The sequence below is a fragment of the Synchiropus splendidus genome, chromosome 7, assembly GCF_027744825.2.
Source record: "Synchiropus splendidus isolate RoL2022-P1 chromosome 7, RoL_Sspl_1.0, whole genome shotgun sequence".
In the NCBI taxonomy this organism is placed as follows: domain Eukaryota; kingdom Metazoa; phylum Chordata; class Actinopteri; order Syngnathiformes; family Callionymidae; genus Synchiropus; species Synchiropus splendidus.
In genome coordinates, this window is record NC_071340.1 from 8,486,091 (window position 1) to 8,500,878 (window position 14,788).

General features: G+C 39.6%; 1 protein-coding gene across 5 annotated transcripts in view; it reads right to left on the bottom strand.

Annotated features, from left to right (window-relative positions):
* The window catches only part of sh2b3 (SH2B adaptor protein 3), a 53,088-nt gene that overhangs the window by 26,337 nt on the left and 11,963 nt on the right, over window positions 1–14,788 (bottom strand). Inside the window, exon 1 of one of the 5 annotated variants that reach the window (XM_053870113.1) lies at window positions 1,478–1,565. The exons of the other annotated variants lie outside the window; for them this stretch is intronic. The gene's annotated coding sequence lies outside the window, so the exon portion shown is untranslated. Of the gene's footprint in view, window positions 1–1,477; window positions 1,566–14,788 lie in introns of those variants that run through there. 5 annotated transcript variants of the gene reach the window in all.

Sequence of the window (14,788 nt, forward strand, 5' to 3'; positions counted from 1 at the left end):
AAAGGGAGGGAACAAAAAGAAAATGTCAAAATGTTATTGTTAATATGGAGTACAGTGCATCAACTGGAACACAAAAAGCTGGAATGAGAAAAACTGTTTTAATGTTTTTTGGAAAAAAGCTATACGTCATCCGTATCCGTGGTCAATCTTAAACAGCACAAATTGGACTACATCTGCCTGCAGATCATATGGAGGTTTAGCATGTAGAGATGAACGCCGTTGAATTAGAAGTCCAATGAAAAGGTTAATTTATTTTAAGGTGAAAATATGAGACTAATATGGGCCATCTACTTTAGAAATTGATGGAAATAAAAGCTCAGGTTACTCAATTATGGATCATCACCTATTTGAAATGAATGAATCAGTTGTTCAGACACTCAATGAGCTTCGACAGAGGAAGTACGCCCAGGAAATTTCTTAATCAACAGCACTGCCTGGTTGTGGTTGCACGTGACCTGAGGGTGCTAAATAGATTTGTCAAGACCCAGTGCAGGAACCACGCACCCTGCACTTTCTATGCTCCTTCTCATTGTATTAGAAGCAATCGACTCAACAACGTGAGTTTCTACTCGTGCAGAGGGAAAAAAAAGACCAAAACGTTCATATACAAGCAGCTCTGTGGGCTGTGTAGTTGTCATGCAATCACGCAGCTACTACAGAAACAGCAAGCCACTTCAGAAGTGAAACAAATCTTAGCAGGTGATTCTAAAGGTCAGTACTAGACCTTACAAACATCAATACCCAGCCACAAAACAAAGGACATGTGCTATAAAGCCATTAGTTTTGTTAAGAAGTGAAAAATTAAAACACCTCTCAAAGCCATACTATACAAAAAAAAACCTTGACCAAAACATTTGTGTTCACAATAAAAAAAAACAAAACATGTTTGCCATTCTGCAATGATTATCAAGTTCATGTCAAATGCATTTTCTCACCACTCAAAACATCTCAAGCAAGTAGCTACCGCTGTAATGCACGCCTAAAAATGGGTGATGGGAGGCTAAATGAAGTGCGCTCTAATGCCTACGGAATCTGAGTCGAGTTTCAAACAAAATTAAGTGTAACCTGAATATTAGTTTCCAGCCCCCCAGACAGAGCGGCTGACTACTTAAAATACCAGTTCCTTAATACTGCCATAGACCATTTTTAAATTGAGATGAACCCGTGTTGCATGCAGCACGGAAATTGAGCCAAGTCGAAAAACTATAAATAGAAAACTATAATTCCCAATTAATGCAAGTTAGGTGCGCAGTTTTTATAGCATCCATTCCAGATCGGAATGTAAAAAAACAGGAGTGTAAAATTCAGACACAGACACTAAAGTTTTCTTGCAGCCACAGGAATAATCATTGAACACAACTCTACTTTAAAGTAAAGAACATTTTCCCAGTCTGACACTCTTTGATGTGTTTAAAAAAAACACGATATATATATTGATTTACCCAAAAAGCTATAGATAAGTTGCAAATCTACTCACTTGCCTACAGTACAAACCATCTTCCTCTAGTGCAGCAGAGACGCTTCTCTCCTAGACACAGGAAGTGTGTGTGCATATGGCTGACTGTGGGTTAGTGTAGGGGAGGGTGGGAGGGGGGGGTTACAGCAAACAGATCACAGAAAACCGCAAGAAATTGAATTCAGGGTGGGGGGTTGTTGTGGTCGGACAAAATATGGACCAACACGACTTGTTATCTGTCAGCTAAAACTTCTCCACACCTGTGTCCTTCGTGACATGGGGTGGGGTCCTATAGTAAGCCCTATTTGGCGCTAACTAGTGACCCAACTGTGTACGTCAATGTGCGCAATAGAAACTTGGGCATGCTGATGCTCTGCGTCACCAAAGTTCCTGGATGAGTCCTGTCACAACAACGCTCAGTCATTGCATGTCCCCTTGCACCCCTCTAGCTGGCCCCCCTCAGAAGTCTGTTTCTATCTGTATGGCCAGCCCAGCCATGACTCAGCACATATACGCACATACACGCACACACACATCCTCTCACTACATCCCTCTAGGGGCTTCAGCAGTCTCTGTTCCCATGGTTTTCCTCCAGCCGTTCAGTTATGTGACCCTCAGATTAGTTCTGTCGTCCGTTTTTACTTGAGAGGCCTGAGGACGATGACGTCACACAAACATTTTGTGAGACATTTTTTATTAACAGTCGACAAACTTGAGTTTATTTGTGCAGTCTCACTTTTAAGTCCCTTGCTCAGGAGCAGGGATTGAAAGTGTGACAACACGTACCACCTGAGCAATAGAGGCAAAACAAGGTAATGGTTAAACTCTCAACTCTTGCAACTCTTGAACTCCGGGTGTCAACCATATTTCCTTTCTTCCTGCAATTCCTCTTCCCAAGTCCTTTCATTCTGTGGCAACATTGAGCATCATCATACACCAGGAAAACTGTTCTCAAAAAGGGCCAAGAAATAAATGCAGTCTTTGTTAAAAACAGAAGTGCGAGATATTTCTAAAGTAGTGTTTCTAGAAATAAGCATTGCCACTTGGTTGCTCTTCTTTATGATATTGTCGAAAGGTTGTGGGCCAAAATGAATTTGACTAAGGGCCAAAAATGGCCCCAGGCCTGTCCTTGGAAATGGCTGCTGTACATTATTGACAAACTTCTTATGGGAGCCGTACCAGTAAACACTAGTATTGTGGGTCGCTAGCATGGCATCTTGAGTACAGCATGATTATAAATGAGAACCGTGGCACCACTCCCTTTAAGAACGAAAGCTTACAGCAAGTAAGAAGCTTTTCTCCTGATTGAGCTGTTTGTACGCACGTCAGTTTTGTGGAGACTGGGAGAAACACTACATGGGAACAGGGACAAGATCCTATCACACCATTCAGTCGATCAAAGCCAGCACCCAGGAAGCTCTGAAAATGGGCCCACTGGGGTGGGTTTCTTTTCGACACTCCAGTTTTAAACATTTCAAACACACAGAAGCAGATCCCAACTTCTTCTTGTCTTATTAGCCATCTCTGGCGAACTGATCTTTTTAGGACCCAGTTGTCAGTGAAAATTATTTGATAAACAAAGACAAAAACAAATAACATACAGTAGCATTTGAAGCGCACATTTTTAATGCTTTTTAAAGCTTTGTGTTTTCAGACATGTGGATGTTTGTTGTATTGTCTTTGGTATGTGTCTTAGTTGTGGGACTAATAAAGGCCATCTAATCTAATCTAATAATTAGTACAATCATAAGACATGCATTTATAAGAATATGTTATGAGTGTTCATAATCATGCCTGGTAATTTGTGACAGGTTTTATAAAGCATAAGTCTAGTTGTGGACTTAATTTAATCTAGTTAAGAGCCCTTAGAATAAGATAACCACCACTCTAAGCATATTACAATGTTATTACAAATGATATTTTTTCAAAAATAATATCAATATATCATATGTCATTATGAGCACTCTTAACATCTTCTATTAAGCCCAATACATCATGAATCATCTTATGATTGAGCTAATAATGCATTGTAGATAGACCTTTAACCATAACAACCCTAACGTTTAAGGCAACAAAGAAAGAAACAAATAAATCCCCATGTATTTTACAATCTGTGTACTAAAACACATCGAAACCACAAAGTTCAAAAACCAGTCTCGACCAGTTTATTCTTATTCTTATCTTATGCTTTCATGCAGTAAGGTGTGTATCTCTACCCAAAAAAACAATTACAACAGTTATGCTAAAAATGTCAACATCTGCCTTTGGCAAACCAAAAGCGAGAGATTACCAATAAAGACTTTGCGTTCTGGAAGAAACTGCTCAAACCCTAATCAGCAAATTTGTACAGAACAGTTGCACAGAGCATTTCTACAAATGATGAAAGATTTACTGAGAAACTCGTCATGTGTGATAAGAGGCCGTTTTTTTCTCTTGGTTAGACGACTATGATGAATGCAGAGTGAACATTTCACAATTTCACCACTTATCCGTGATCATGTCACACAAGTCAGCCTGCTCCACCTAAACCTATCTCCTGCCCACTCACCTTCAGCAAGTGTCGGCATTTACATGCGCGAACCCTATTAGCTGCTTTCTTTTCCTGGTACATTTGTCATTTGAGTATCCAAACTTCCCGAGTTTGGCTTCCCAAACATTCCTACCAGCTGTCCCTCTGACACAGACAACCTCACTATCGCCCTCTCCTTCACTTCAATTCAACCGCATACACTCGACTACCGTCCAATAAACATTCCTTTTCCGTTGTGTCCACCCTGAATGCACTCTTCCTCTTAGGATTTCTTGATCATTCGCTCTTCCTCCATCCTTTATGCCTATCACACACGTAGTGGGTTATGCCTCTACTGACTTTCAGGCCTCCTCTTCTTCTCCATCTTCTATGTACTCTGTGATCGTTGACTGAGCAACTCACTCTAAAGAGCCTGTCAACATGTGAAAATCAGGGGAATTTAAACCCCTAGCTCTATAATCCAAGCATTTCCCATCAAATGTGACATTTTTGGTTTCCTGTTACTGTTGTGGTGGCTTAAACACAGCCTCGCAGTTGGCACAAAAACACACAGCACAAATATCTCAAAGCCACAAGGGAAGAGCTTGTGGGTGAATCCTCGCTCTAGACAGTTTAGGCTTTGTCATAAAAACAACAAGAAAATGATCTTTTTCATCTGCAAATTGCACTTGGGCAGTGTATGGATATGGAAAAAAAAAGAATTGGCCGATATCAAACCTACATAAAGACATAAAACAAGTCACTTTTTTTGCCAATAAATGTTCCCTTTCACTCTTTGGTGAGAAGAGGTCAAGAGGTCAGACATATATGCTTTTGTCTTCATTTATATTAAAAGAAATTCCACACCGCACTACAGTGCACACAAAATCAAAAATATTCAAACCCCACAGCAGAATTTGTGACTGTCATTGAGTCCATTGTACGTCCTAGTACTTCAGTGCCTTGTGTTTTTCATGAAGTGTAGTATTCCAAGCCTCAAATAACTGCACCACTTAAGTGTTCTGCAGCTCTTCCAAGTCCATTGAACTTAGACGTCAAGCGCATGAGTCACTGTAATGAACTACTGTAACTCGTTCAGATTTCAGTCCGGTAACATTGTACAAGCTGCACAGTCTGATTACTCAGTTAATAAGCCAGAGAGTTGAATAAGCACAGCTAATAATGTGTTGCAACAGTCGTGCAGGTGGGTTCCATCCTCCCGTTTGCCAGTATTTATATTTATTTCTCAGCCTGTTTGCAGCCTCATCTCAGTGTCTTCAGATGGAGGAGGGGCACTTCATTCAAACCTGATATATGCCCGAAAAAAAAGACTGATTTACATTTGAAGTCAGCATTATTGTTATTATTATTATTATTATGGCAACATTCTGTATTATCAAACACTCTTCAGCAAACCTCAGCGACAAGTTGCAATACACTGACCAATCAGAGGCCAGATTTAACGGTGACATATCCAGAGAGGGAGATTAGTCAACAAGAAAAGGACATGAAATGGAAGAGAAGCTGCTACAATTCTTCCTTTTGAGGCACCATTTTAGGTAAGGTAAGGTAAGGTAACTTTAAATATGCTACAGTTTTGACCTTCCACCAACATTTGACACGTTTCTTATGGTGGAGTCTATTAAAAGAAAATTGGACATGACCAAGTCCCACCATCAGTTGTGTGACTTGTGTGACTGGCCCTCTCTGCTCACCACAAAACCTGGACTCTGACTCTGACGCTTTCATCCCGTTTTTTTCAATTTGAGCATTTCAAACCCCCTTGGTCTGCTCAATTATGTCACGATTAAATGATTTTGAGCTGTTGCTCCAATGCGTTCAATGCGTTGAGAAAAAAAATAGAAATGCGTCTAGAAATATGTCCAACTTTAAAAAAAAAGGTTTGGGTTAAATTTCTCTGAAGCACGGATTCGTGACCTCCTGATACCATCTAGGGAGGCACACAAAAATAAGACTATGTATTATATTGAGCCACTAATAAAACTTCTCTTTTGAATTCTCCGGCGAAAGCGTTCAACATTGATACCAAGCCTCTGGGTGTAACAGAAAAAGATTGCCTGAAACAACCTCATTGCAGCTATTAATGCAAGGCTGATAACTGATCTTACAGAGTTTGAAGAGCAGAAAGGCTCCCCTCATTACTGGGAAAAAGCTCGATCTGATCTTTTAATCAGGCAGGAAGGAAGCAGCATGCAGGCTTGAAACAAGAATTGATCTTGTCAGAGTGAGTTACCTCAGGACCTCAGCTTATTCAGATGCTCCAAACCGATCCAACATCAGATGGATGGGTGATAAACTGTGGTGACATTTCCATGATTCAACGAGGCACAGGAATTGTCCACTACGGCCACGTGTCACTGGTAGATAATTCAGACCACATTTAATAATCAACAACACCAGCTGTTCGAGAAGAAGAGGCATAACACCATCATGTACAAAATACTTTGTATCATAGAAGATTACATAGTCTAGAAAGAAGAAGTAGCAGGACAAAAAGTCATTAGCAGGTTCTGCTGCAGAAGAACGGAAAACTGCAGCACAAGCATAAATGATCACAGTTTTCAGAGTTGTCGATTGTATTTCATATTTACGCTGTAAATTACACTCTCCCTCACAAGGTTGAAAATTACAATTACAGATGAGTCTTGTGATATTTCTACTGACTTATTTTCTCATTTTCATTTCATTTCATTTTCATATCATTTTATTTTTAATGGTATTAAAAAGCTCTGTGGAAAAAAAAACAATGGCCGTCAAAGAGTTTAACTTTTCTTTAACTCAAAAGATAAGCCTGGTTCAGAGATTTTCAGTTTTACTGTCATCGGTTTTCTTCAGCGTACTTACACTGTCATTTTTTTGACTCTCAAAAAAAAAAAAAAAAAAGAAAATGCCAAACTGGAACTGAAAACTATTATTCAAAACAGCACGAGGCACACTAACTAATGTGTTTTCAAACTTGTGATTCGTGGTACTTTATCATATCAACATCTTCCAACTATTAAATAAACAAGATTATTCAAATACCAAGCAAGTCTTTGCAGCTCTCAGGATGCAAAAGTCAAAATAAAAGAATTGAAGCCAGAAAAAAAAGAACTGAATAAAAAAACAACAACAGACAATGTTTGTCTCAGATAGATTTTTGCGATTAGATGCACTGGAGAGAATAATAATTTTTGGGTTCACAAAATAAAATAATAAAATACTGATGAAGGAACCACATACCTAAGAAAAAAAATCTAAACATTATCTATTTGTATATATAGATGACTATCACTAATCACCAGAATAAAAATCATAACTTTTGGCTCTGGACAGAAAAGACATGCTTGCTTGTCCACCCAGTTGCATTGAAGAACTGCAGAGATCTTCAGCTTTATTATCATGTCATGATCGTCTAATTTCTACAAAATAAGCATCACACATTTTCATTAGGTCATTGAAAGTTGTTAAAGTTGCACTGTGCTCCACAATTTTTAAAAGTGAGAGGATTAGTTTTCATGTTATTTTTCATGAATATATGGAACATGGAAACAGGCCAACGATAATTTCAATAAGATCACGGCAGAAAACAAACAATAACCACACTTAGTTTGTGGGAGATGTGTAATGGTCTAGTAACTTTTAATAATTATGCCTTACTCGTAGTGTCGTCAGACTGGTTTCCATGAAATGTGTGTTTCCACCCGGTAACTTCATGACAGAATATGACAGAATTTGGCCACCGCTCAACCCTTTATCTGCTGTAGCTTGGCCATCAAGGTGGCCATGCTTGTGAAGTTATCCACATCTGGCGAGTGGCATGGACGCGTGCTGTGATTGATGGCATGTCTGACAGGAGGAAACCGCAAATAAGTTCCAAACTTTAAACTAACTAACTTTTACTTACTAATCGGAGGAGTAGTTTGCCGTGTTTTTGGGACGAAGCGTGTGCTCCCCCTGCTCCCCATTGCGGAGTCGTGTGGTTCTTTTTAATGAATAAAAGTTTAAGACAGCCGTGGCATTTTGGCTCAAAAAATAGGTGCATGGCCAAAAAGTAAGGTGCACAAGAGAGTGGAGGATTTCCACCCCAGAATTGGTTCATTCTAGAATTGAAATGCATGATTTGAACTTTACCACATGAGCACATTCTTATTTAGGCGCTTGCTATTACCTAATGCTAAATAACTAATGCTATTTAGTCATTTTCTTTAGCTCCTCAGTAAAAACAGACTGATCAGACTGAATCCAAAAAATGTTTTTAGTTTGGAGTGAGCCATTCCCTGGGGTTCTCAGTCTGCTAGCGTGGACTTCCACCACTCTGACAACTCCTGCGATGGATTGGCAATCTGTCCAGGGTGTCCTTTTGTCCCTAGAAGCTGGGACTCTAAGCTTGCTCATTTTATTTTGTTGAGCATAAAAAAACATTATGGTTTTACTATTGAAGATAAGCGTCCTCTAGGACATGTCCTCACTGTGAATTCTATTGTTTTAGTCAGTTCAGTGGGGCAGAAAATCACTTCCCAGAAATTCCCCTCCCCCAAAGAATCCAACTGCATTAATCTGTGAGGTGAACAAGCCAAAACTTCTGACAAGACATCTGCAGAAATCACAGAAACATCTACACAGTCCAGCCAACTGTCTGACAGCCACCGCTGTAATTTCCTGGTGCATGCTGCTAGTAGAGGATGACATCATCAGGCGTTTCAGCAGTTATTAAAATGAAATTTATGTTTTACAGGAAAAACATCCAAAATGAATTGAGATTCAGACAGACGCTCTCAAATGTTTTAAACTATTGAAGTAATATAACATATTTGGGCTGGGAAGACCTGGTATTGGCCCAATTCAATATTTTCCCTATACCTCGGTGCAGAGACCATTTATATCATGATTCTGGTTTATATTGCAATTCATCGTCCATTTCAACTGTCCAATAAAAAATAAATAATAATATAAATGCACATCATGGTTTCCTACAGATCAGTGGAAGTGCTGATCATGGTTGTATTTGTGTATTTATAAGTATTATTAAGTATTATTCACTCTTATGAATATACAAAGCACATTATGTGCAATAACACGGTGGTAGATTCTCACGTAACCAGTATAAAACTCTCGCAAAAGAGGCTTTTGACAGGCCACACTTGCCATTTGTCTCGCCATAGCCAAGTGACTTGGTATGCATATACATTATGAATGCAGTCCGTGGTGCACTCGGGAAATGGCGCTGTGGCTGCCCAATGCTAGCATCAGCTACGTGAATCCAGCAACGAGTACTTGATATACATTTGACAGCAGTAGGTATTCGAAAATAAAAGTATGTCAAAAGTATTAAACTTATGTGTTTGATCGGCTGCACAGTTGAGCAGGAGACGTGCTTGAGCTCGGCTTCCCAACAGCTCACGCGGAAACAGATATGACTTTTTTTATTAAATAATGTGGGGAAAAAGGCTGATAAATTGACAAAATATTCTCATATAAAAAATCCATATATATTTGATTTTTCCCCAGCACATGCATACATATGTTTTTAGATGAGTTTTAAAAACGTTAATTCATGTGTAAATTTGTTTATTTAAGAAAGTAAGTGATTTTTTTTTGTTGTTGTTGTACAACACAAGTGAAACAAAATAAAAGTTGGCAGGGCGGTAGGACTTTGTAAGAATGACTGCATTAGATACTACAAAATCTCTTTGTAGTATCTCTTTGGAGTATTTTGATGACAAGCGAGCATGAAAAAAACATTGAAAGTTTATTCAACCAATTGAATAACCTGACAATTTCACTAACTCTACAGTCTAAACTATAAATGTTTTAATAACAGTAAAAGGTTAAGATAACATTTATCACCCTAAAGAAACTACTTATTCTTGTGTATTTGCAGCATTAGCATAGTATTGATTGGTGTCCTGTTAAGAGTGATGGATTCTATCCTGCAATAGTCACCGAAAGCTCACTCTAAACAACACCATAACTACCAAGTATTAACCGTAAATAAACAAGTAATTAGTTTATTAATAGTTAAATATTATTTGTTACGGAAAATGACAATAATGTTTCGGTGTTTAGTCACAACCGCACAATCTCGGGATAAGAATTTCAAGTGTACACAGTGGGCAGTCAATGAAATATTCTCTTTTCACCCGACCACACATGCACACCCCGACATGTCATAGAATGTGTGCACAAGTCTGCCCTTCCCCTGTTGGTTAATCACTTCAAAAATAGGATGTGCGTCTAATTGCCCCACTCATTATCTAAAATGTAATTTACAGACAGCCACATCCTTCTGACCCTCACGAAGCACCGGCCTTATTACCACCATCAGCCGGATCCAATCTATTTCTTATGACAGGAATAGTCTGCATGACATCAAGGCCAGTCCAAACATCAAACACCACGGCTTCTCTCGTAAAAAAAATGGAGTGGAAAAATAGAAGACGAAAAAAACAATATGGGCATCACATGGTTGGTGATGAAAACCAGATTCTGTTGCCACCTTTGAATTTTCACTCTCTGAATCACTGAATGGATTAATAATGGGGATACATTTACGAAGCTGGCGGAGAGTGAGCGTTGGTGGGCAAACAGAGAAGAGGGGGAGGCAGTATGGAATGAGGAACTCAAACAGAAAAGGGTAAAAGAGAGGAAACAAGCGCGACTCAGAGTGACTCAGAAGACACACAGGATGTCCGGAAGACAAGATAATGAGGAACGTGGAGGAATTTGAGTGAGGGTCCAGGTGTGAGAGACCTTGACAAAGAAAGGGATTTTAACTTCAGGGAGTCAGACTAATATAGTTTTTCAGGAACAGGAAGCCCTGCCCTGGCAAGCCGTAACCAGCGCACACATGTAATGACAAAAACACGTGAGCCACAGCAGAAGAATAATCTATAGCTCCTCTTACACACTTTTTAAAAAGCCATCAGCCTAGCTGAAGTGAGATGATAGTAAGCCCAACAATTTCATGTTTTTAGAGAGCTGTTAATGCTGGATCATCAACTGCAATTTGAGAACAACACAAGGGCCACGTTTCACCATGACTTCCCTAACTGGTTAAATAACTTACATGTGAGGCTGATCAAGTAACTTCATCAGCTGTTTCCTCTTTGGCAGAAACTGATCATTTCCATGGAATAAGAGTTGTCTCTTTGGTGATGTTTGGTAAGATGAAGAATCTCATATTTAATCATTGCATTTGCAGTTCTTGGGTCTGATCTTTTTCATCATGTTTTCTTTTTTTTTTTTCTAAGAAAGACGAAACGTTATTTCCACAACCCCACTCATCCTGCGTGTAAAATTACGGCAGAGGCCAACCAACAAAGGGCTGCTCGTCGTTGATTGACAGCTATAGCCGGTCAGTGGCAGACATCCACTTTCTACATCCTTTGGTATCATATTGTTTTCACTAAAGCAATTGTCATATCGCATCTGATCCATATAGAGACATCTGGGATGAATCTAGATATGACATTTTGGCCATATTGCTCAGCTAGACGGAAGGAAGAAAACAATATTAACAGGAAGAAATAAGGTCACTGCCAAGGTCGCCCCCTACAAGATGGTCAAGGCATAATTCAAGGGAAAAGGACAGTAAAATGACCAGAAGAAGACGACTTTAAAGAGGGGAGAAGACTGAAGTGTAGTGGGAAGCAGAAGATTGTAGTCAAGGGGTAAGAAGACCACAGTCAAGAGGTTTGAAAACACCTTTCAAGGGAGAGAGGAAGATCCCAAAGTGGCTGTTGGGAATCGTGGAAGATGCAAGGGCTGAGGATTGAATACAAAATTATATATTTTATATATTTTTTGATGAACTGAAAACAAAAACTGGAAAATATGTCTTTGAATAAAATCCCCAATGCTGAAGGTGCTCTGTTAATCGTCTTCCTTATCAAGACCTATTTGTGTTTCAAAAGGCCTCAGTCTGCACATCCATGTGGATGTACTTGTATGCAAACTCCTGGGGCATCACGGTACAGTGGTACCTTTATTTGGGGGGAAACAAGCTGAAAAGTGTGGGATCCCAGGTTAGAGAAGGTCAGATGGAATCCATGGTCAAGAGTAGGGTTTTACTGGACTGATGTCATAAGAAATTTTCAGATTTTCCCCTTTAAAGTGATGGCTCTTCTAACAATGTATTGTTGCAGCCCTATCGCAATACATCGTAATGTATGGCATCACCACCCCTGTATCGGGATAGGTATTGTATCGTACTGATAAAACTGCTCTCAAGAGGTAACAAGAAGTCCACTTCGAAGCAAGACAGGTAGACCACTGGAGGTCGTAAGACGACAGCAGGTTTTCTCCAGGTCTCAATTGTTTAGCGGCGCCTTGAAAAACATGGCTCCCACCTTGGCGACACCCGCAGAAAAAAATAACCATTGCATAAGAAATATTAAATCAGCTTCTCTTTCCTTATAATGAGCAGTAGGGTTGGGCGATATGGACAAAAAAGTTATCACGATAAATGTAGTAATTTCAGCGATAACAATAATTATCACCATTTTCATTCTATTACATGTGTTGTGCACACTACACTTGAAAGTGTAGTTTGTCTCCAACATCATTATTTGTTTATACATAAATATAATCAAGTGTAGAGATGAGAAATTCAATGTCTCTAGTAGAACCCGGTCGCTTTACTTAGGGGTTAAATTGAGCCGTCTGTCTGCTGTATCTCAATAAATCAATCATCGATAATCATTTAGTCATATTCTATTCTCAAAATCATGATACAAACTGTCAGTCCTTTCTCTTGTGTGACGAAAAACATTTTCACAATTCTCTCTCCTAGAATGGTTATTTATCTTTGCCTTATTTAATGTTTCACGAATACTGTTTAGAATTTGTTGATGTCCCTAACTGATGCCGGGTCGTAGGATTTGCGCTTCCTGCGTGAGTGTGTCCACGATCAGTGTACTCTAATGGAGACGTTTAAGAGGACGCTGCCGCCAATACCGGAGCGGAGCTCTGTCCAATATCCAACTATTTTCACCACGGTGTTTCACCGAGGCGCCAGCGCAGCGGGAAACCTGCATGTGTTGATGTGAGCCTATGAGGACCACTCCATCTAATAAAATAAACAGGGATCCAGAGACTCAGTGTGTCGACCAGTGTCATTATCAAAGGTTCCCTGGATTAAAAATAGGTTTAAAACTACGATGGGGAACAAAAGCCCATCACACGCTCCACAACTGTCACACGCCAGTGTCGGCTGTCAAATGCCACAAAGATGGAGAGCGCGGGGCGCCGTTGCGGTCTCGTCATGTTCACGTATGCAGGACCAATGCAGCGAGTGTGTCACATGTTCATCGAATTTATCGTGAGATGCAGAATTGTAATCGTGGAGATTGTGTTTGGTGGTATATCATGCACGATAAATTATTGCCCGTCCCTAATGAGCAGCAAACAACAATATAGAAACATGTCCCTGAAAGTAGCATGGATAAGCAGAGCAGCACAACAAAGAAGTCAAGTTAAATATTTGTAGTCACAATTTAATCAGGTTCACAGAAGAACTTGGATTCAATTGTAATCCAAGAACTTAGAACATCATGGATCATCGTTGCTGCTCACGCTGTTAACACTTTCTGCTATTTTGAATTGCCCATCAAAGGTTTTTAAAGCTGGTCAAATGAAAAAAAGCAGACAAACCGGGGCGAAGCAGCAAAAAAGGTAGTCATAATATGTATTTGGTCGACACATTCCTCCGAAGTGTTCACTATCAGAGCTCAGGGACGCTCTGAACTGCCCACAACTTAGCCCCAAAATAAATCTGAAGGGACACTGTCTGAGACATTAGGAGCACAACAAAATTCTCAAAGGTGTTGTTGCGCATTATTTACATTTGTATCCACGCCCCAGAAACACCACGGCTAACCAATTTCCTGGTGGAAACCCTGGAAAATGTGGGAAGAAAAACCTGGCATCATGGAACCACAGTTGAAGGGCATCATAGTGAGAGGATGGAACAATCTCACAAGCTAAAAACAAGCAATCGCACAAACCCAGGATCTGGATCACTGATTTCTATTGAACACCTTAAGTGTAGGGCAATGTTTTATACATAAGCCTCTGTCCTTTGTTAATACAGATTACAAAATCCATGACAGTGAGCCCCGACCTTAATTTCACTTCATCTGATGTTGTACATTGACGATCACAATTAATTCAGCATGTACATGTGTTGCCTGACTGATGTTTCAGATGAAAGAGGTGAATTAACAAAGATAAGCAATTGCATATGGATGGGATCGGAAAGTATGTGCGCTTTGTGTGAGATGTAACGAAGCTTTGATGGCGCTGCATAAGAAAATAATTATGCAAAGAGGAAGTGGGGCCCAAGTAATCTGGACACAATGAAATGTGGATCCGACTATAAATAACCAGCTGCAGAGGAGGTACAGTACCAAGTATATGTTGCATATGCTGTATGTTGTGCACAGGAGAAACGCAAACAAATCAGAATATCATAATTTACTATTCAATAAACATCATCAGAAGTGACATCAAGAGTACAAGGTTAAGATACACCAGATTGACATGACGATGACGAAGGTTGAGCAAAAACAACTATTTTCCTTCACGATTGTTCACTATATTTAGGGTATTTCACTTATACTTTTAAGTTTCTGGCTTATGTCTTTAACATCTGAAATGATCAAACACCCTGGAGGGCTGTTGATGAATTGATGTATCATGAAAGGGATTCAATTACTAAGAGTGTCAAGGTGAACCAGTGTTGAGAGATGTGAATACACGCAAACCAGGCTTTGGCCTGTGAGAGTACCTAACTTCTCCGGCATACAAAGGGCCAAGATACT